Source organism: Scyliorhinus canicula, chromosome 6 (genome assembly GCF_902713615.1).
Source record: "Scyliorhinus canicula chromosome 6, sScyCan1.1, whole genome shotgun sequence".
NCBI lineage: Eukaryota > Metazoa > Chordata > Chondrichthyes > Carcharhiniformes > Scyliorhinidae > Scyliorhinus > Scyliorhinus canicula.
Genome location: NC_052151.1, coordinates 163,916,590 through 163,938,597, shown reverse-complemented (window position 1 = coordinate 163,938,597; position 22,008 = coordinate 163,916,590). Strand labels below are relative to the sequence as shown.

General features: G+C 45.8%; 1 protein-coding gene and 1 pseudogene across 1 annotated transcript in view; one reads left to right on the top strand and one right to left on the bottom strand.

Moving 5' to 3' along the window:
• dlgap2a (discs, large (Drosophila) homolog-associated protein 2a) overlaps positions 1-22,008 on the bottom strand; it is a 1,284,003-nt gene that overhangs the window by 923,047 nt on the left and 338,948 nt on the right. The window lies entirely within an intron of this gene.
• LOC119966895 lies at positions 13,952-20,042 on the top strand (annotated as a pseudogene).

The following is a 22,008-nucleotide window of genomic DNA, read 5'->3' as shown; positions in this document are numbered from 1 at the left end:
ACAACATTCAGGCTTGGCTGATACATTGCAAATAATGGGGGCGATTCTCCAAGCCCCGCGCCGGGCCGGAGAATCGGAGAAACTGACGACACCCCGACGCCGGCGCACGATTCTCCGAGGTGCGGAGAATCATGCCATTTGCACCGGCGGGTTTGGTGTGGTGCTGCCCGTGGGCCACTGGAACCGGCGGGGTCGCTGATTCTCCTGCCCGGATGGGCCAAGCGGCCGCTCCGACACAACAGAGTCCCGCCGGCGCCGTTCACCCCTGGTTGCTGCCGGTGGGAATTCTGCGGGAACGCTTGGGGGCTCCTTCACCGGGGGGGCCTCCAAAGGAGTCTGGCCCGCGTTTGGGGGCCACCAATCAGCGGGCTGGCCTCTCCCCCCCCTCCCGGGCCTACTTTCTGCTGAGGCCGGCCCCTGAACACTGACCCCATGTTGGGTCGGAGCCAGCTCGTGTAAGATGTTCCCCGCGCATGCGCAGGATTGAGCTGGCCCAGCTGCACATGCGCAGGTTGGCGCAGAGCCCATTTTGTGCCGCGTACGGAGGCTGGAGCGGCGTGAACTGCTTATGGGGGCCAGAATGGGTCTAGCCCGAGCCCTGTTCGCGCCGTCGTAAAACGCGACGGCGTTCATGATGACGCGAACACTTGGCCGCCATATCGGAGAATCACCCCCAACATTCGTGCCACACAAGTGCGAGGCAATGACTATCTCTCACAAGAGAGAATCTAACCATCTCCCCTTGGCATTCAATGGCATTACCATTGCTGAATCTCCAACAATCTACATCCTGAGCGTTAACATTGACCAGAAACTGAGCTAGGCCATATAATTACAGTGGTTGCAAGAGCATATCAGAAAATGGGAATTCTGTGGTGAATAAATCACCTCTTGACTCCCTAAAACCAGTCCACCATCTGCGAGGCACATGGAGTATGATGAAAAATGTTCCATATGCCTGGATAAGTGCAGATCCAAACAAATTCAAGAAACTATACACTATCCAGGACAAAGCAGCTTGCTTGATTGGCACCCCAAACACCATCCTCAACATTCACTTCCTCCACCACCGAAGCACAGTGATAGCAGTATGTACCATTTGTAAGATGCACTGCAGCAACTCAACAAAGCTTCTCTGACAGCACCTTCCATACCCTCGATCTCTGTCACTTCGAAGGACAAGGGCAGTAGATTAATGGGAACATCAGCACCTGCAAGTTCTATTCCAAGCTGCACACCATCCTGACTTATAAATATATCGCCCTTCATCCACTATCATTGGGTCAAAATCCTGAACTCCCTCCCTAACAGCACCGTGGGTGTACCTACACTGCAGAGACTACAGCAGTTCAAGAAGACAGCTCACCGCTCTACTCTGAAGAAAAATTAGGAATGAGTAATAAATGCTGATCTAGCCAGCGAACACACATCCCATGGAAGAATTTAAAAATACGTAAATAATGAGCTCATACTGTACAGGAGGATGACATCTTGTCCATTGTGGCCACACCAATTCTTTGGAAAAGCTATGTAAATTAGTCCCATTCCCTTGACCTTTCCACATAACTCTGCAATTTTTCCCTCACAGTGAACTATCTTCCTTAATTAATCTTAGAAATGGTGTTTTAATGTGACAAAATAAAGTTGAATGCAGGTGTGGGCACAGTTTTTAAGAATCAAGTAATTGCATGCTCCGGACAAGAAATCATGTTTAAAAGGCTGCCATTTTAGTTTACAATAAGTGTCCAAACTCAATTAATAAATGCTCTTAATGTGGAATTGTATTATATAAATCACGCAAGTTCTATCTTCAAACCTTCTGAATCAGCTAATAGCCGATGCCAGACACAAGGAAGGAAAATAAACGGAACTATTCCTGACTGGTATCCAGTGACCTCTGCTGGAATGTGCGTGTCTGTGGATGTCGATTGAGTTTAGGATTGGATTAGACTGCTCATTATACTCACCTTCTATTCTCATACCCAACGAGTTTGACAAAGATGAAGTACAAGAGGGAAGCTTTGAAACAAGTTAACGCCTTGCAGAGTAGAGAAAATTGGGGAGGAGGTGAAAACCATTAAAGAAAAGTGACCTGTTAAAGATAAAGGATTAATCCAGCCCGCTGTGAATTTGAAAATGCTGTCACTCTGTTGCCGAGCTCCCTCAAATCACTTTTACAATCCAAGAATAGTATCGCGTCAGCTGGAGTTGATCTTTTTTACAGAGCCAGTGAAGGGACGTTAATGGGATGCAAATTAAAATCTTACTTTACATTCCATTTCATGGATTTTTGACCATTTGGTACTTTTGACAGTTTGAGTGGTGGACATTCTACTGCAGATGTTTCGAGCACACACGGTGAGGGAGAAGGTTTGCTCGACAGCTGTGTAAATCAAGCATTCATGGGCATACTGCCCACATTTGTTCATTCATTAAAGTTGTCAGACAGAAAATCGCATACATAATGCCCACTACGTGTGGCTGACAGAAAATTCGCATTGGCAGTTTCCTGGGAAAATGAACTTTTATGTGTAGTTCTTGAAAAACTGTTTTATCTTCACTCAAAAAATATTTTTCTATCAACTCTAAATTAAACAAATTAAATATGGCAATATCTGATTTACAAACCATATATGACTGACAGGAATACTTATTTGCAACATTTTATTTTTGCCGCTCTTTATTTGGTAAAGATCTGCCTTATTATTTGCCCACCTTGTCTTAACCAATAAAATTGCTTCCAAATGGGGGATACTATTCAAATTACTTAGAAATAAAATATAGCAATTTTATAATTTGTGCCTCGCCAGGGACCATTTTAACTAGAAAGCTTGTCGATGATGTAGCCAGTGGGAAAAACCAAACTGCACCCCACATGGTGAAAATAAAATAAAAATATATTTATTTACAGCCTTGTGCAGGAGACTGCGTTGTAAAATGAATTATTCAAATGTCACCTGGAATAAGCTAATGGTGCAGAAAACAAATAACATCAATCTTCAAAGGGTTAAATCCTCAAAAGCATTTCTGGATGAACTATAGTTCTCAGGTTAAGCCATATAGAAAGGTATCATATATGGCTGTTAGCTGCAACAAGAACAACAGTTGAGCATTATTGATTTTGTGACTTTTTCCAATTTATATTTATAAACTTATTGCAACGTTTGCCCAAAAAACAACAATTTGCGTTTGTGTCATGGTTTTACAGCGAAAAGTCCCAAGGCAATTCACAGGAGTGTTAGCAGACAACATTTGGCACAGAGTCACATGAGAAGGCATCAGAACAGACAGCCAAAAACTAAGTCAAAGAGGTAGGGCGCGATTCTCCCACACAGGGAGAAATCGTAAGGGTGGCGTCAAATCCGAGCGGGTTTGACGCCAGCCCCCCCCTCCCCGACCGGGAACCGATTCTGGTCCCCGGTCGGGGCTAGTATGCCGCCGCCGTAAACTCCGGCATCGCGGGCTTAACGAATTTCGTTAAGCCCGCTTCCCAGAGTTTGCGCCGGCTGACGCGTCATATGACATCAGCCGCGCATGCGCGGATTGGAAGACTCCAACCCGCGCATGCGCGGATGACGTCATCGCGCATTTGCGCGAAACCCGCGCATGCGCGGGCCGGGATTCCCCTCAGCCGCCCCGCAAAGTGATACAGTGGGGCGGCGGAAGGACAAAGAGTGCGCGGGTATCGGACCCGCTGCCCGCGATCGGTGCCCACCAATCGCGGGCCCATGGCACCCTTGGCACGGCCGTGGTACTGTCGTGCCAATCGGTGCTATGGTGTGTTTGCCGTTCGTAAAAACAGCCGTAAAGTGCTTGGAACTCGGCCCATCGGCCAGCTGAGAATCGCTGCTGGCTGTAAAAAAATGGCAGCAGCGATTCGTATCGGGAGTCAGGCGTGGGGGGGGGGGGGGGGGGGGGGGGGAGAATAGTGGGAGGGCGTCGGACTAGCGTGGCCGTAAAATTTTACGACCCCCGCTATTCTCCGCACCGTCGTGAGTGCGGAGAATTGCGCCCGTAAGCTTTAAGGAGCATCTAAAAAAGAGAAAGCTAGAGAAAGGAGGATGCTTTGTGAAGAAATTCCAGAGCTCAGGGCCAACGACAGATGAAAACCATGGCAATGCATGGTGGAGAGATTAGAACAAAGAACAAATAACAATCCGTCACAGGAACAGGCCCTTTAGCCCTCCAAGTCTGCGCCGGCAGTATTGGGGAGTGGTGATTTGCAAACAAGGATGAGAATGTTAACATTGAGGCACTACTGGATGGAGAGTCAACATTGGTCAGTAAGCACAGGGATAATGCGTGAACAGGATTTGCTACTATTTAAGGCTGTATTTTACAAACCTTTTTTCCCGGGACCACTTTTACCAACTAGCTGGTCTTTGTGACCCACTCCGGCCGACCTTCACTATATTCGTCTTGTATACACGTATATACGTACTCTATACTTACCTTTAATGAAAGAGGCGTCTGCTTGGTCCTCACTATCTCACTTCAAACAAGTTCACAGGAGGAGAGGGCAATGCGCACATCAGGTGCCGAGTTCAGCCGTTCCTTTGCGCCGTCTTCATCTTTGTGAGAATGGAAAATCCAACCTTGCAGGTGTAGATCATTGTGAAGGTCAATAGCAACAAAATGGCTTGTTTTACTCAGCACTGGATACTTCTGGGAGATGCTACTCCAGAATGCTGACAGTCTCATGGTCTTTTGGCATGTTTTTAATGTGCTGTCACAGGCCAGTTACAGCTGCTTTGTCTATCCATTTGGAGTCAGCTGTAAGTTAATAACTGACTCTGGAATCTCAAACCACAAAAGGAATTTGTTCACCCACCACTTCTCTTTCAAAACCTGACACTTCTCTCATTTGCCAGTATTTCCCTGCATATGGGAATTGTATTGGCTCAACTGACAAAATCATACCTCATGAAATCATCTTTCTACTATTTTGTTCCTGAGTTCCGTTTCTTTGTTGTAGGTTGTTCACCAGAGGCTCTGGAGTTCTGTACGAAGCTAACATTAGCTGCTCTGACATGCCATGGATTCTCCTGATCAGCTCTCTCCAGCTTCAGATGTGAGATCCTGGCCTGTAGGTACACTGCCTATTTGTGCCTTTGGCCATCTCTTCCTTGTAACAAAACGATCCACCTTCACAGTCCTCTTGTGTTGCTTCCTAGCAGCTAGAAAATGGAAGAAACTCTCCTCCATGATTTGGTGGCAAAGGCGCACAGGTACAGGGTGCTTGACATCAAGTGTACATTGTTGGAGCCAACAATTCTACGGACACGTGCTTGTAGGATTAGAATAACGGTTTTAATATACTCACAACAGAGCCAGCCGGTTAGCCATTGACCTTTCGGTGAACTGGCCGGCTGCCCATGTGGCACTGAGCTTTTATACAGGAGATTCCGGGGGAGGAGTCCTGGGCAGAGCCAAGGGAGAAGCCCCATACAACTCGAGCATTCCCAGAGCTACTCCCCCTGGAGGACAGGTAGTGCAACTGCACTTACAATACAGACACATGTATATACAGATTACAATCCGGTGTGAATCACATTCACCGCATACATGAAGGGCATGCTGACCTGCTCCCTGCTGCCGCTTATGGTCGGAAGACTGCACACAGCCTCATTTAATTTTCATGGTTGGCACTGCTGCTTCACAGTGCCAGGGTCCCAGGATCGATTCCCGGCTTGGGTCACTGTCTGTGTGGAGACTGCACGTTCTCCTCGTGACTGCGTGGGTTTCCTCCCACAAGTCCCAGAAGATGTGCTGCTAGGTGAATTGGACATTCTGAATTCTCCCTCAGTGTATCCGCACAGGGGCTGGAGTGTGGTGACTAGGGGATTTGCACAGTAACGTCAATGCAGTATTAATGTCAGCCTACTTATGATAATAATAAAGATTATAGATTATTATTTAAAACCCGGTAGCGGCCGATGGGTGCTTCTCCCGCAATCGGAACCACGGTGGGAACAACGCAACAGATCCTGACACCCGTCCACTACGCACCCACAGGTCACGGTCCGCACTTTGAAGAATCCTGCTAGAGAGAGTGAATCTGGGGAATTGACAGTGGAAAATAAGGAAATGGCAGATGAATTGAACCAGTATTTTGCAACAGTCTTCACTATAGAGGATACAAGTAACATTCTAGAAATAGGTATAAATTAGGAAATGGTAGGAAAGAAGGAAGGAACTTGGAAAATTACAATCACCAGGGAAGTGGTATTGAGAAAATTGTTGAGCTGTGCGTTGACAAATCCCTAGGCCCTGATGGACTTTATCCTAGGGTCTTAACAAAAATTGCTGGTGAGATAGTTGCGCTGCAGCTGCCAAGAAACACTGCCAAATGCGCCCAAAATCGGACATTGAAATTATTTGGTTAAATCGTGTTAATTGTCAGTGGCAAAGATTTCAATGGGTAATAATTAACTATTATATTATCAATAAAGGTACTTGAAATTATAAGACTTAACTTTTTAGTTTGCTTCATTTCTAACACAAAATTCAGCATGCCCACACCTTTCAATGCATGCCAGCTGTGAGGCAGACATTGCGATGCATTTTGAAAAGTTGGCAGTAAAGCAATCCATCTTGAATGGAAATTTTTGGATTTCCACATGTAAATCACCTGAAGTTGCTGTAACTATTGTGAATAAAAAACTACCATTATTGTCACTATTATTTTGAAAACAAAATAAGGGCCCTTGTTCTGTTTTCGGTTATTGATTTGGATACCACCCTCACTGCCTGTAGAATACACGTGGTGAACTGTACAACCAGAAAAATATGAGTATTTTGGTGCAAAAAAGCACATGATTCCTGAGGTCCACTGGCATCTGGTGGACTCTTAATGGCTGCTGGCCAAGATTCTGGAAGTGGGAAATTTGGCAAGCGGGACCTCGTGGAGTCAGGCAGCACTCCTGCACTGATGATGAGTTCAACAAAAGGCAAGAAGTAATCGCATGAGATGAGGAGTACTCAGAGGACTGACAGCTGCAGGTTTGCCGGTACATTTTTAAACTAAGTACTACTGCTAATAATAATAATACATACATAGAATTTACAGTGCAGAAGGAGGCCATTCGGCTCATCGAGTCTGCACCAGCTCTTGGAAAGAGAGCACCCTACCCAAGGTCAAAACCTCCACCCAATTCCCCATAACCCAGTAACCCCACCCAACACTAAGGGCAATTTTGGACACTAAGGGCAATTTATCATGGCCAATCCACCTAACCTGCACATAATAATCGCTTATTGTCACAAGAAGGCTTCAATGAAGTTACTGTGAAAAGCCCCTTGTTACCACATTCCACCGCCTGTTCGAGAAGGCTGGTACGGGAATTGAACCCGCGCTGCTTGCATTGTTCTGCATTACAAGCCAGCGATTTAGCCCACTGTGCTAAACCAGCCCCTCTCGCAGTTCTAATTACAGTTCATTTCTTCCCTTGTCCTTAAAATAATATAATCATGAATGGGTCACCAAGAACTATGGAAGGGGGTTAAGAGTAATCGCACTTTAAAAAATATATATTTTCTTACCAACACGCATCAAAACAGGTTGCAACACAAACACCCCTGGAAACGTACTTCCCAGCAATCAACTAGACAGTTTGTACAAATGTTTTCGCCTTTTTCACACCGCACCGCACCCCCCCCCCCCCCCCCCCCCCACCACTGCGATGAACAGCTTCTCAAACACAGTCACAAACATCCCCGCCTTTTCTCAAACCCCTCTGAAGAGCCCCATAACTCATATTTTATCTTCTTCAACCGCAGGAAGTCGTACAGGTCACCCAACCAAGCCGCTACCCCCGGTGGCAATGCCGACCGCCACTCCAGTAAAATTCACCACCGTGCAATCAGAGAGGCGAAGGCCACGACATCGGCCATCCTTCTCTCCATGAGCCGGCTTCTCTTAAACCCCAAATATCACCACTAAAGCGTCCGGGTTTACCTCCTCCTCCACTGTCCTGGCTAAGACCGCAAACATCCCCACCCCGAATCTTCCCAATTATTCGCAAACAAAACATGTGCACGTGATTCGCTGGCACCCGCCCATACTCATCTGCTACCCCCTGAAAGAACCTACTCATTCTCACCCTGTGCACCACCTTAAACTGTATGGCGCATCCTTAAACAGGCGCATCCTCATTCCATTCTCCCCAATTGGTGCCCCCTCCCAACTCCGCTTCCCATTTCTCCTTGATCTTCACCATTCGCTCGCCTCCCCACACCCCGAGACACTTGTATATATCCCCAATTTTTTCCTCCCCTTCCACATTGGAAGCAGCAGTTGCTCCAGCCGGGTGTATCCAAGCAACCTAGAGAACCCCCTCCAGACCTTTCACGCAAAGTTCCTAACCTGCGGATACCTGAACTCACTCCCCCTTGGCAGCTCTACCGTCTCCCTTAGCTCCTGCAGACTGGCAAACCCTTCCTCCAAATACAGATCCCTCACCTTGACCAGCCCCACTTCCCTTCACCTCCTGTATACACTATACATCCCACCCCGGCTCAAACCCATGATTCTCGCACAGCGGCTTTAACACCGACATCCCTTCCACCCTAAAATGTCTCCTCAACTGATTCCATATATTCACTGTGGACTGCACCACTGGGCTCCCTGAATACCTACTCGGAGCCATTGGCAACAGTGCCATCACCATAGCCCTGAAACTAGACCCCATTACAAGGTTCCTCCTCCATCCTAACCCATTCTACGCCTTCTCCTTCCCATCACCACCGCACCTTAAGTAATCACATTTTAATAAAGTCACAAATTATTCTGTTCGAACTCTCCAAAACAGTCGGTGTGCTTAACATGGTTTAAGTCGCGCATTTGTTAACATATCCTTTGCATGAAATAGGTAGCTAGCTGGGTAAGCACAGACCAGCTAAATGTTGGAATCTATACAATATAATTATCAAAACGATATCAATGACCTCAACAGCTACTGGCCTTAAAAGCTATTTTCCCAGCTAACTCTGTGGATGCTCTCAATCAGCACAGCTCCCTATGATGAAACATGCTTGCTACTGTATATTTCCAAAAAGTGAAGTAACATTTAAATTGCAATGGAAATTTAAATTAGTGCAATCTAGGCTTTGTTGTACAACGTATAGTTACATATCAATACATACAAAAGGAAAATGGTTAAAACAAATATATGCAATAATACTGCAGAAGAAAAATAAAATACAACAAGCTGATACTGTGAGGTTACTGATGATGAGTAACCATATATGCTGTTTTAAAAAGATCAACTGTATATTATATAATGGACCATATTTTTCTGCGAGTGGAAAATGAATAGTGCCCACAGTTTGTTCCACTTGTACTCACCCACAGGCTTTCTAGGAGATTTGCATGAAAAGTTGCTATTCACAGAATCTTTACAGTGAAGGAGCCCATACGGCCCATTAAATCTGCACAGAGCCTCTGAAACAGCACTCCATCCAAGCCCACTTCCCTGCCCTATTCCAATAACCCCTTAACCTAACCTGCGTATCCTTGGACACTAAGGGGCAATTTATCATGGCCAATCCACCTCTTTGGACATCTTGGAGGAAACCAGGGCACCCGGAAGAACCCACGCAGACACCCAAGGCTGGAGTGGAACCCAAGTCTCTGGAGCCGTGAGGCAACAGTGCTAGCCACTGTGGCACCCGTGGGATATCCAAACAGGGCAACAGCCTCTTCAGGGGATCTAAGACCTGTGTGAACAGGATAAACGTCCCCTGAACCAGGAATTGCCCATTAAAATAAGTAAATTTAGTGTCAAATCAAGGACAGGAAATGAAGCAAAGAGCTGAAAAGGACACACTGCTACAGAACCTGCTTAATTTGGTTCACTACAGTCTTCCTAACGTGGATTCCCTAGAGTCACCTGCACCGTCTTTCAGTAACCCCCACTGAGCATGGTATGGCTGTTTCTGGTAAAATAAGATACATTGGCCGTAACTTTATTTTATAGTGCAATAGGAGGCCATACTATACCCGCTGCTAAGTCCAGCCTATGTAATTTTTTTCTTTTGAGCCATCTCATGCACACAATTCTCCACGGCCTGCCTGCACTGTTCTTGTTGAAACCTGATGAGAGCTCTGCATTTTCCTTTAGCTAAGTAAACCTTCTTACGACTTACTGCGTGGGATAAACTGGCCTTAGATTCACCAGCCTTCCCAGGGAGGCTGCAGCCGGGTGCCAGATCAGTGCTGGTCCACACAAACACGGACCAGGCGGAACAGCACCCGGGGTTCTCCCGGGCCACTGGAAACCCAGGGTGGTCAGGATAAGTGCAGAGTGGCTCCCTGGCCCTCCCGTAGAATATGGTCACCTTGGTACCGTCCAGCTGGCACTTTGGCACTGCCAAGGTGCTTGGATGGCACTGACAAGCCAGAAGGAGCACTGCCTGGATGCCAGGGTGGCAGTACAAAGGTGCCCAAGTGCCAGGTTGATACTGCCAAGAGCGAGGGGGCAATTGGGGCCATGCCCATAAAATGAGGATGAGGGGGATTTGAAGGGTGGGGGTGTGCAGGTCAGGTAGGTAGGGGCCTCCGAGAAGTTGGGAGAGTGATTGGTGGTCCTGGAAGGGAGGGAGTGCTATAAGGGGGCTTGGGGGAGCCTAAAGAGGGAAGACCCCCAGGGACCCCATGGTGGGGTGTCCTCACTTAGGCGGTGTGGGGTAGTGTCCATGTGTTTGGGGGTGTGACATTACCCATGGGTAGAGGTGTGGGGGACCCACAAGCTCACTTAGAGATTGGGGCACCCTTTCAAAATGGCGGCCTGATCTCTGAGTTCAGCTCGCCAGTGCTAAAAAACATTCTAATTGTGGGCAAAACCGGTGAGAAACTCTTCAGGGCCCAAAAAAGTGACTCAGTATCAGTGAATAGTGGTGAGGAACATACTGGCAGAGATGGCGGGAAACTCCTTGGAAAAACCCACCACAAATTATGCCCACAATCTTTGACAGAAATTCTTTCCTAAACTTTTCTTTGCCCAAGCAGGAATGCACCTTTGTAGGCAAGTTTGCTATAGCCAACAGGCCCATAGAAAACACCATTCTTGCCACAATTGAAGACTTTCAGGGTTTTATAACCTTTGAACCTGGTGTCATGTTCTCTGATGTCTCCCTCAAGATGGCTAAAAGTCATAGTGCTGCCAAAGAACACCAAGCTATGCATTTCAAACAAAGCTAGTTTATTCATACTACTTTAAATGATCTGCACACCTTACTAAGCAATAGCTAATAAAATAACAGTATAAATCTATGCTACAGAAATCTATAATATTGAACTATGCTGTCTAATCTCTCTCTAATACAATGAATACTCGAGCCCAACTTGCCATAACACCGTCTCCAAGAATTCCAGGAGTCACAGTGTATTTATATGACTACTCTGTGGTGCCACCTGGTGTTGAGGTACATGAATATCATCTTGTTTACCCTTACATTCCCTACATTATACATATCACTACACCTTGCAGTAGGTCAAGCAACACATTTTATAGCCATTGTTCTGCATCTGTGGGGTTTTCACACAATGGAACCATGCGTTGTAGGGAGATTCCTTCTTGAAAAATGAAAATCACTTATTGTCACAAGTATGCTTCAATTAAGTTACTGTGAAAAGCCCCTAGTCGCCACATTCCGGCATCTGTTCGGGGAGGCTGATACGGGAATTGAACCCGCGCAGCTGGCCTTGGTCTGCTTTGAAGCCACCTCGAAGAGTGATTAAAATGACTGCTTCAGCTTCATGGCTGGCATTTTAGGGCTAGAATAAGTCACTGAAAAGCATATCTTTCCCATGAGTATTCGGAAATCATGCAGAAAAGCATCTTTGACTTGCCCAACCGTCCCCTACCTTTTTTCTGCCTGGCTTGGAAATTTTACACTGCTGCTTCAAGTCGTTGACAGTACACTTTTGCAAACTGAGATACTGCGTTAGGTCACACTGGCTCATCTTCAGGGTGACCAACTCTTAAGAAAAATAATAAGGGACAACTGGACCATGCAAATGAACACATAGACTAGGCCCAAGGGAGGGGAAGAGTATGAGAATGGGGTGTAATCAATGTTCAGTCAACACTTGAAAACATGTAAAAGATAACCATTTCCAAAACAAACTGCTGCCCACGTGGTTCAAGGGTACCAAAATAATTTAGATTTGTTTCTGCAAACTGGATTAATACCCTCACTTTAACTCTAGAATTTCACCTATGAATTGAACTAGGAGACAGCTACTCAATGTGGACCAGATTTGGCTACTTTTCTATGTGTACATAATTTGAGTTGATACACCATTTTGTATGATTCATACTATTATTTTTTTTTTAATTTAGAGTACCAGTTATTATTTTTTTCCAATTAAGGGGCAATTTAGCGTGGCCAATCCACCTGACCTGCACATCTTTGGGTTGTGGGGGTGAAACCCATGCAGACACTGGGAGAATGTGCAAACTCCACACGACAGTGACCCAGGGTCGGGATTCGAACCCGGATCCTCAGAGCTGCGGTCCCAGTGTTAACCACTGAGTCACGTACTGCACTGATTCAAACAATTCTGACATGCTGACCTCAATAAGATTTTGATGTAAATGTGAAATCTTACGGTAAATATTACTTAATGTGATCTTTTGTAATTTGCCTAAACTTATACATTTAGCTGTAATAGTTTGGAAATGCATCGTATCACAGTGAAATCACTCGTTAAGATACTTTCATGCTGCAGCTTTCAACAAGATTAACATGTGCAAGGACTTTAAATGCACTCCATGATATTTGATAATGACATATCACTTGCAGTTCTGCCTTTAGGAGATCAACACAACACCTTTCCTACAACCATCCCACTTATGTACATTAATAAGGACACAGGGAGTCCACACCGAGTAAAGGTAAGCACAACGTTTTATTTACAAATGATATAGTGATGATATCAGCACTGCTGCCTCACAGTGCCAGGACCACGAGTTCAATTCCAGCCTTGGGTCACTGACTGTGTGGAGTTTGTACTTTCTCCCCATGTCTGTGTGGGTTTCCTCCAGATGGTCTGATTATCTCCCGCAGTCCAGTCTAAAGATGTGCAGGTTAGATGGATTGGCCATGCTAAATTGTTACTTAGTGTCCAAAAGTTTAGGCGGGGTTACTGGGTTATGGGGATAGGGTGGGAACTGGGCCTAGGTAGGGTGCTCTTCCAGTGGGTTGCAGGCTCAATGGGTTGAATGGCCGCCTTCTTCACTGTAGTGATTCTATTTTCGCTTTCCGGTAGACCCCTATCGGGTTCCTGCTTGATCGGTACCTTATTGGCCAACCTTATATACTCCGAGTAATTGAGGTACCCCACCCCCTAGCGTGGGAGCTCATACTCCACAAGGAGCACGGGTTAGACAAGCATTCCCACTCCGGAGGTCCTATTGGCATATTACATACCTTCTCCACAAAGTCCGAAGACCCCACTGATAGGCGATGAGAAGGAGGAGCATGCAGAGAACGTCAGAGTCTCTTCTGCTCTGGTCGCTCTTCATGGAGCTGATGCACCGGATCAGTCGGCGTATACCACTCAGGTTAACGCTGTCTGCGGCAGGAACAACGTGGCGGACGATCGTTAGGATGCAGCTGAACTATGGAGTTGTCATCTGAGACCTCGGAGGTCTGTGTCTCCAGCTTAGAGTCGGACGACACAACATCTGGGATGTCGGCGTCGAGAGAGAGACTGGAAACTTCACAGCAGGCTGGTTCAGCAATGAAGCCGGAGGATCCAGGACAGTCTTGTTTCGATGTACTTTACGAGGGAGCAACCTCAGTGGCTGAATGCGATCCAGGTATTGTTTCATTGGTTGCTCCCAGACCCGTACCTGGTAAGAGCCTAGTTCCGTTTGACAAATGACAATCCCAGGGAGCCAGTGAGCACCGTCATCGAAGTTAGGAACGAACACCGCGTAATCAGATGCGAAATGTCGAAGAGGTCAACATCGAGATGGGTAACGCCCTTGGAAATCTTGGTGTTGGCGCACCTTCGCACCGATGTCGGTTGGAATCAAACTCAGCCGAGTAAGCAGTCTACAACCCATGAATATCTCAGCAGGGGCTATCCCGCTATTGCGTGTGGAGTGGTCCTGTACGAGAATAAAAATGTTGCCAGTCTTGTGTCCTTCGAGCCAGACTACAGTTTCTCGAGCTTCCGTTTAACCATCTGCACGGACCTCACTGCCAAATCATTTTCCTGATGGTATGAGGTGGTGCAGACGTGGCAAATCCCCTTGCTCTTCACAAAAGCGGCATACTCTTCACTGGTGAAGGAGGCCCCATTATCGGTCACGAGCACTTCCGCGGAGGATTCCGTGGGTGGAAAAAGAAATAAGATATCACTCGATGATTGCCCGGGAGGTGATCGACGTCATCTTGTGGACCTCCAGCCACTTTGATTGGGCATCCACCAGGACGAGAAACATCAAAACCAAGAAGGGACCAGTGAAATTGGCATGCACATGGGCCCATGGATGCCCTGACCACTCCCAAGGGTGCAGGGATGCTGTCGCGGGGAGCTTCTGGTGTTCTTGACAGATGGAGCATTTCTGGGCCAACGTCTTTATATCCGTGTTCAAACCTGGCCACCAGACCTGGCTTCTCACCAGCACCTTCATTTTGGACACTGGGATGACCATTGTGAAGGTCCTTCAACATGGCAGCCTGTCCTGTCGCAGGGACAACAACCCTGGTGCCCCACAGGAGAACGCTGTCCTCCACGGTCAGCTCCGACAATTTGGAGAAACGCCCCTGGTAGCTGCTGATGATGCCCACCGTATAGCACCAGATGATGCACGTTGGCCACTACCGGGTAGGTTTGCATCCAGTCACAAACACAGGCAAGTAATCCATGAAATTCAGGACCATAATCAGTTTGTCTGCCCTGGAGGGCTGGCGGATTCGATCTGCAGGGGAAGACAGCTCAACGTATCAGCATATGCAATGTGGATCCCTGGGCAGTGCTTGAAAGAGTCTTCAAGCAGTCAAAAACAGAACCCAGTGCTGAATCCTTGCAGACGCTATTGGCGTGACTACCTTGCTTTCATGGAAGAGGCCGAGCAATGCCTTATGGTTGGTGACGATTAAAAAGTGGCGGCCATAGACATATTGATGAAAGCACTTTGCACCAAATACAACTGCCGGATCTTCTTTTTCGATACGGGCATATTTTCTTTCAGCCGCATCCAATGTCCGGGAGGCAAAGCGATCGGTTGGTCGCGGCCGTTGTCCTTTTAATGGGACAAAACCGCCTCAGTGCATACGGTGAAGCATCGCACGTGACCTGCAAAGGTTCTGCGGAGTCAAAATGTGTCAACACCCCGAAGAAGACTACTGCCACTTCACGTTAAATGCTGCATCCTTACCCCAAGCCCAAAGCTACTGCTTTTTGAAAAGCAAGTGGGGGGTGGGGAGAGAGTGTAGAAATATTCAGAATAAAGCACCCATTATAATTCACTAATCCAAGAAAAGACACACACTCCCATCTACATCAATGGCTCCAAAGTGGAGATGGTCGATAGCTTTAAGTTCCTCGGGGTCACCATCACCAACAGACTGTCCTGATCCACTCTACTTCCTACGGAAGCTGAGAAACTCAGCATGTCTCCATCGACTCACCCCATATTCGGAAAATCGCTTCAATACCGCCTCATCATTCTGCAAGAATTCTTGTTCTATGACCCCTGTGACAAGCACATTATGCAAGTAAACTGCAGTGCATGGCAATCCATGCAGGATGTTCTCCATGACGCGCAAGAACACTGCATGTGCTGCAGATACTTCGGACGGGAGTGGGTGTACTCATAGAGTCCCTTGTGAGTCCCAGGGGCTGGGTTAGTACACTGGGCTAAATCGCTGACTTTTAAAGCAGACCAAGGCAGGCCAGCAGCGTGGTTCAATTCTCGTACCAGCCTCCCTGAACAGGCGCCGGAATGTGGCGACTAGGGGCTTTTCACAGTAACTTCATTGAAGCCTACTCGTGACAATAAGCAATTTTCATTTCATTTCATTCATTGTGTATATTAATCATGACGCACATCCGTTAGAATTCATCGAGCTCCAGCTGTAGGTAACTGTTGCTCATGTCCAATTTCATTAATGCACAACTCGCGGCCAATATTACATATAAATCCTTGATGCAAGGTAAAGGGTAACGGTCCAATCTCTAAGTCATGTTCACTGTCAATTTATAGTGTTCCCAGAGACAGTCATATCCGGCTTCATGACGGGGGCGACCGGCACCATCTAATCTTCGAAGCGCACTGGCTGAATAAAGCCCAAACTTCACCGAGGTTCGGTCTCAACCTTCTCCAATATAGTAAGAAGTCTTACAACACCAGATTAAAGTCCAACAGGTTTGTTTCAAACACGAGCTTTCGGAGCGCAGCTCCTTCCTCAGGTGAATGGCCAGTCCAACGCTGGCATCTCCACATCATGTTCTCCAATATAGCATAGGGAACCGAGCGGACACGAAAATATCAGGTCTGGGCTTCCAGGTCCACCTGGACCTTACCCATGGCCCTTTTAATAATACCCAAACCAGACTGGAAAACCTCCAGGGAGTGCTCAGTACCGTACACAAACTGCCAGACCATACTGGGAGGATATTCTACCAATCCAACTGTAGCTAGTGTAGCCAATCACACCCCAACAGGCTACGGTCATTTACTTGCACAATAATGAGGGGAAGGCGCACTGACTGGCGTCCATCAACCACCGGAGTGTGGGTGGATACCACTATATTTAGTTGTTCCCCTGTATAAGTGGCCATATGAGCTCCCATGTCAGCCAAAGTATGCGCTCCTTGTTTGATAAAATCAAGAGTACTCTTTGCCACTACAGAAACGGCTGCTCATATATCCAGCTCCATTTGGAGCATTTGACCATTCACTTGAATTGGAACATGAATAGGGGCCACGCGGGGCACTGTCAAACAGTTCAGCTGCATCACAGCCTTATCCTCGGCCTCCTCTGGGTCATCCAGAGGCAAGGCCCGGCTCTGGGACTGATTCGTACCTCAAACAGGCTGCCTGGAGCGCTGGCCTTCCTGCTGCTGGCAGGTACATTTAGACTGGGTCAGAATCGCCTTCAGCCGAGTCCAGGGACGTTGCATGTGCCGGCAGCTGGCTCTTCAGCCAGAGCTGCAGCTGCATTCGGTCCAGGCTGTGGGGATACCATGTGAGGTGATGCCCCACTCCTGAGATCTGCAGCACGTGCTGAAAAGTTAAGGAGACTTCACCCAAAGACTTTTTCTGAGTTTACAAATTACTGATGCTGCAGACCAAGTGATCGCAGAGCCTATTGGACAAAACAGTTCCATACTCTCAAAACCCGGTTACCTTCCCGAGCTGAGGCACAAACATGGTGACAGACTCACCAGTGGACCTCTCCACTGTATTAATCCGATATCTTTGAACGAATATCGACGGGGTTGGGTTAAAGTGCTGTGCTACTAGTGTCACAAGCTGGTCTATTGTTTGCGTATCCGGCATAACCGGGTATATGAGACTTCGGATCACCCTGAATGTATGGTGTCCACAGGTCGCCACCTGAATGACCGTCTGGCGCTCGTTCTCTGTGATATTGTTGGTCTGGAAGAAATAACACATTCGTTCAGCGTATTGGTTCCAGTCTTCAGCACCGGTGTCAAATGTATCTAACCACCCAAATAGAGAAATGGCAAATAAAAAAATCCTAACCTGGGTCCAGAAACTCGGCTCAGCTGAGTAGGCCACAGTGTCGACACCAAACCAGTTTACTCCTCGTTGCCAGTTTAATAAGGACACACCGAGTAAAAGTAAGTACACTTTCCGGTATACCCCTACTGGGTTCCTCTTTGGTCGGTGCCTTTCATACTCTGGGTAATTGAGATACCCCGCTTCTAGTGGGGGAGCTCATACTCCACAAGGAGAATGGGGAAGACAAGCATTCCCACCCCAAAGGTCCCACACGGGATAGTACATGTCCAATCAATGAAAACACACTCTGAACTTTTGCATTTGATGGGGGTATGCTTAAAGCTAATTACAACAGTGTATAAAGATTTCCCAAATCATTTCATGTACTAAATATTTAATTACATTTCTCTAGAACTTATTTCTCCTGATCAACATCCTTCAACAGTATTGTAGAAATACATTTTTTGGCATATAGACCATCAAATGACAGTGTCCTGAGCTGGAAAACTTCACTACACGCAAAGAGGGAGTCAAACTTGAAATCTTCACCATTCAAGTTCAGACATCTCAGGGAAAACAATGGATTGTTCTAAAAATGGGAAACACTGGTAATACTTAGCAGGTCTGGCATCATCTAAGGAATGAGAAACAGACTTGACATTTTGGTTAATTTAGAACAGTTGGTAGTTGCAAATAGTTTGTTATCAGGTTAAACTACTTGTTAAGACCAGAAGACCATAAGACATAGGTGCAGAAGTATGCCACTTGGCCCATCGAGTCTGCTCTGCCATTCAATCATGGCTGATATTTTCTCATCCCCATTATCCCTGATCCCCAAGACAAACCTCCTGTCTGAATACAAGTGATGAAGTTGATTGTTATGTCTTCCTTTCGGTGATCAGAAAGCTGAGCCAGTCCATATTATCTTTCTTAGACAAAGAAATGGTCCATTAAACTTAATATGTATGTGCTAATGACATTATACAGCTTGGTGCACTGTTTCCATGGACTTTAGATTGGCTTCTTCAAACGCAGGGAGCAAGTTGGCAGAGAACATCAGGGAGAATGGCAACAACATTTGTACTGGCACATTCAATTCATGCTGCCCAGTGTACCTTTGTCCCACTGGCCAAGAGCCAAAGGCAGTGACAAAAGGAGACTCCCATATCACCATCCTGGAGCCAAGAATGTTTCAGCCCGTCAGCAAGGCGGACGTTGGGACACAAATGGAATACAGGACAAAGGATGTACCAGGGAAATTTCCTACAGGATGTGGGAGAAATGTTAAAAATATGGGACAATCCCATAAAATATGGATGTGGAGATGCCGTCGTTGGACTGGGGTGAGCACAGTAAGAAGTCTTACAACACCAGGTTAAAGTCCAACAGGTTTGTTTCAAACACTAGCTTTCGTGAAGGAGCAGTGCTCCGAAAGCTAGTGTTTGAAACAAACATGTTGGACTTTAACCTGGTGTTGTAAGACTTCTTACTATAAGATAGGGGATGATTGGGTCACTGTGTCTTGTGCAGTTAATCCATTTTGTTTGGAATTCCAATGACACTTTTGGCTACCCTCTTTCTAGCCATGTTCACTGCGGTTGTCAGTGTTGATTAGTGCAGGCTGCAACCAGACACAACTTAGAGGGGATTAATATGCTTAACATGTTATACCCTGTGCCATTGTGGCAGCGTCTCCAACCCTGGGGATCATGAGGCTGGTGCTGGTCAACAATACCGAGTCCCGAGAAGGAGGAGGAGCTGGCGCCGAGGAAAATTAGGAACAGACATCCACCTGTTTTTCCACACAAGTGCCATCATTACATACCTCTTCTGTGACTGGTTCAGCAGAAGCCTTGTTGCCTGTTTTGGGACAATACTCTTCCTCTTGTCATTTGCCTTCTGGTCAGTAAAGAATGTTACAGGAAGGCTATTTGGTCAGTTTACTCTGGTGGAACCAGATTGATGAAGTTGGAAAAATCCATTGGCTTTTTGAAGCCAAAAGGACGAGCACTGAAAATAGAGTTTCGTCTATTGAGGCAAAAGCTAATGTATTCTGGCATGGACTGATCGCCTGCCCCCTAATATGGACAGTGTTTTTTTTCAGTACTTAGTTCTCCCTGAAGCTGAAGTGGTTGGCCTTCGTGATAAGCAGGACTATTCTTACAAGCAGCTAACCTGTATGGATATATGTGCTGTAAGCCTGGAGGCAACAAGAACGTCACTAAAGTGGCTTCAACCTAACTAGGCCAAAGACTCTTTCAAAGGACACTTTGGACCAACAACGAGGGAAAAATAAGTCCTTCAGATAAGTTTTGTTTGGTACCACGGAAATAAACGTATTGCGTCCACCAAATAGATTTGTTTCTCAATCATTCATCGGAGTCACAATTACACATGTTGTTAATGGGACAGTAATTGATAATGTCAAGAGTAGAAATGTAAGTTAAAGGTAGTTTACTTATGTTGTAAATTTTAGAAAACACTTTGTCCTGAAAATACAGTGCATTGCTCACCTCACCTTGAGGTCAGTTTTATTTAAATGCAATAGGCATCCATGTTTAGCATTAACTGCACCATGTAAGTGAATGCCTATCATAATCAGGGGATATAAAAATATTAATATAAATATATAAATCACTTTTTTTGTACGGCTCCTTTATTCCACTTCCCAACATCTCTGTACCCATCCCATAGCTACTTGTAGCAATGCATTCATCATTGCTTTTCTTAAAACTCAGGTCATCTAGCAAGGTGGTAACCAACACATGTAGGGTTGAAGGTGTTTACCCTAATATGGGAAATAATGTGTAGCAGTTGGTGTAATATGGATAGGTGATTGAGAAAGTGGGGAGAACATGAGAGGAGATGGATTGTTTTTTGAGTTTGGCCCTGGGATGGAATAGCATAAATAGGAAGCTGGGAAGTGGAGAGCAGTACGGAGTTAAATCTAGAATTGCAGGGCAAAGGGAGCAGAAATCAGGGATCTAGGATAGAATTATAGAATGGTTATAGCACAAGAAGAGGCTATTTAGCCCGTCAAGTCCATGCTGGCTTCTGCAAAAGCAACTTCAGTCTTTCCACTCGCACACCCGAAAGCACTGTCAATGTTCTCTCTTCAGGTACTTATCAATTCCCTTTTGAAAACCTCAACTGTATCTGGTTCCACCACTCTCAGCCAATGCATTCTCAAACTTAACAATTCACTGTGTAAGTTTTTCTTAATGCCATTCTCAGTACTTTTATCAAACACCTTAACTTGGCATGCTCTGGTTCTCAATCCTTCCACCAGTGGAAACAGTTTCTTCCTATCTACACGATCTAGACCCCTCTGATTTTTGAATATCTCTATTAAATCTCCTCTCAACCTTCTCTTCTGTAATGAGAACAACCCCAGCTTCTTCAATCTCTCCATGTAGGTGAAATAACTCATCCCTGAACTATTCTTATAAATCTTTTCTGCACCTTTCTCGAAACCATCCCAACATCCTTAAAATATGTTGCCCTTAATTGCATTCTATACGTCATTTGAGGCTGAAGGACTGTTTCTTTACAGGGTTCGTCATAACTTCTTTGCTTTTGTACTCTTGTCCTCGTATTTATTAAGCCGAGGATCCCAATTTGATGAAGAAATGTCCTTTTAATAACTTTCTCAATCTGTTCTGCTCCCTTCAATGATTTGTGCACATGTTTCACCAGGTCTCTTTGTTCTGGCACCCTCTATAGACAGCTGAATATCATTTTTATCAATGTTGTACATAAATCACATCACTTAATTTAGCTGTTGCAATTATATGTGTATTTTATGATTGGTGTCATATTGCAATGTTTGGCAAACATAAAAAATGAAACAAATATCCTTTCTTAAAGATATTGCTCATTCAATCAATCTAACATAAGGCTTCTTCCACCTTTTCTCCATACTATTTGATATCCGACTGCTTTTGTGTTCCAAAAGCAAGAGTCGAGAGCCCGTCAGTTGAGAATTACCATGGAAACACTAGTTAACCTTATAATCCCTTTGTTAAACAGTCAGCTGGCACCATGAGTTCAATAAATCCTCATAGACTTTAAAAAAATAAAGCTCTCTGGAGGCTTACTAAATGCTTGTAAAGAAATACGATGATTACCTTCAAAATGAGTTTGAAATTTGTCACTGAGTAGACAGCCATTAGAATGATGTCACTCTAGTTGGAATATGAACTCGGAAACCGGATTGTGCCACATGTTTGCTTTTTCCAAATCTTTAAATGCTCACTAAAGTTTGGGATTGTTTCCTTGTACTCCAAGGCAGGCCCTCAGA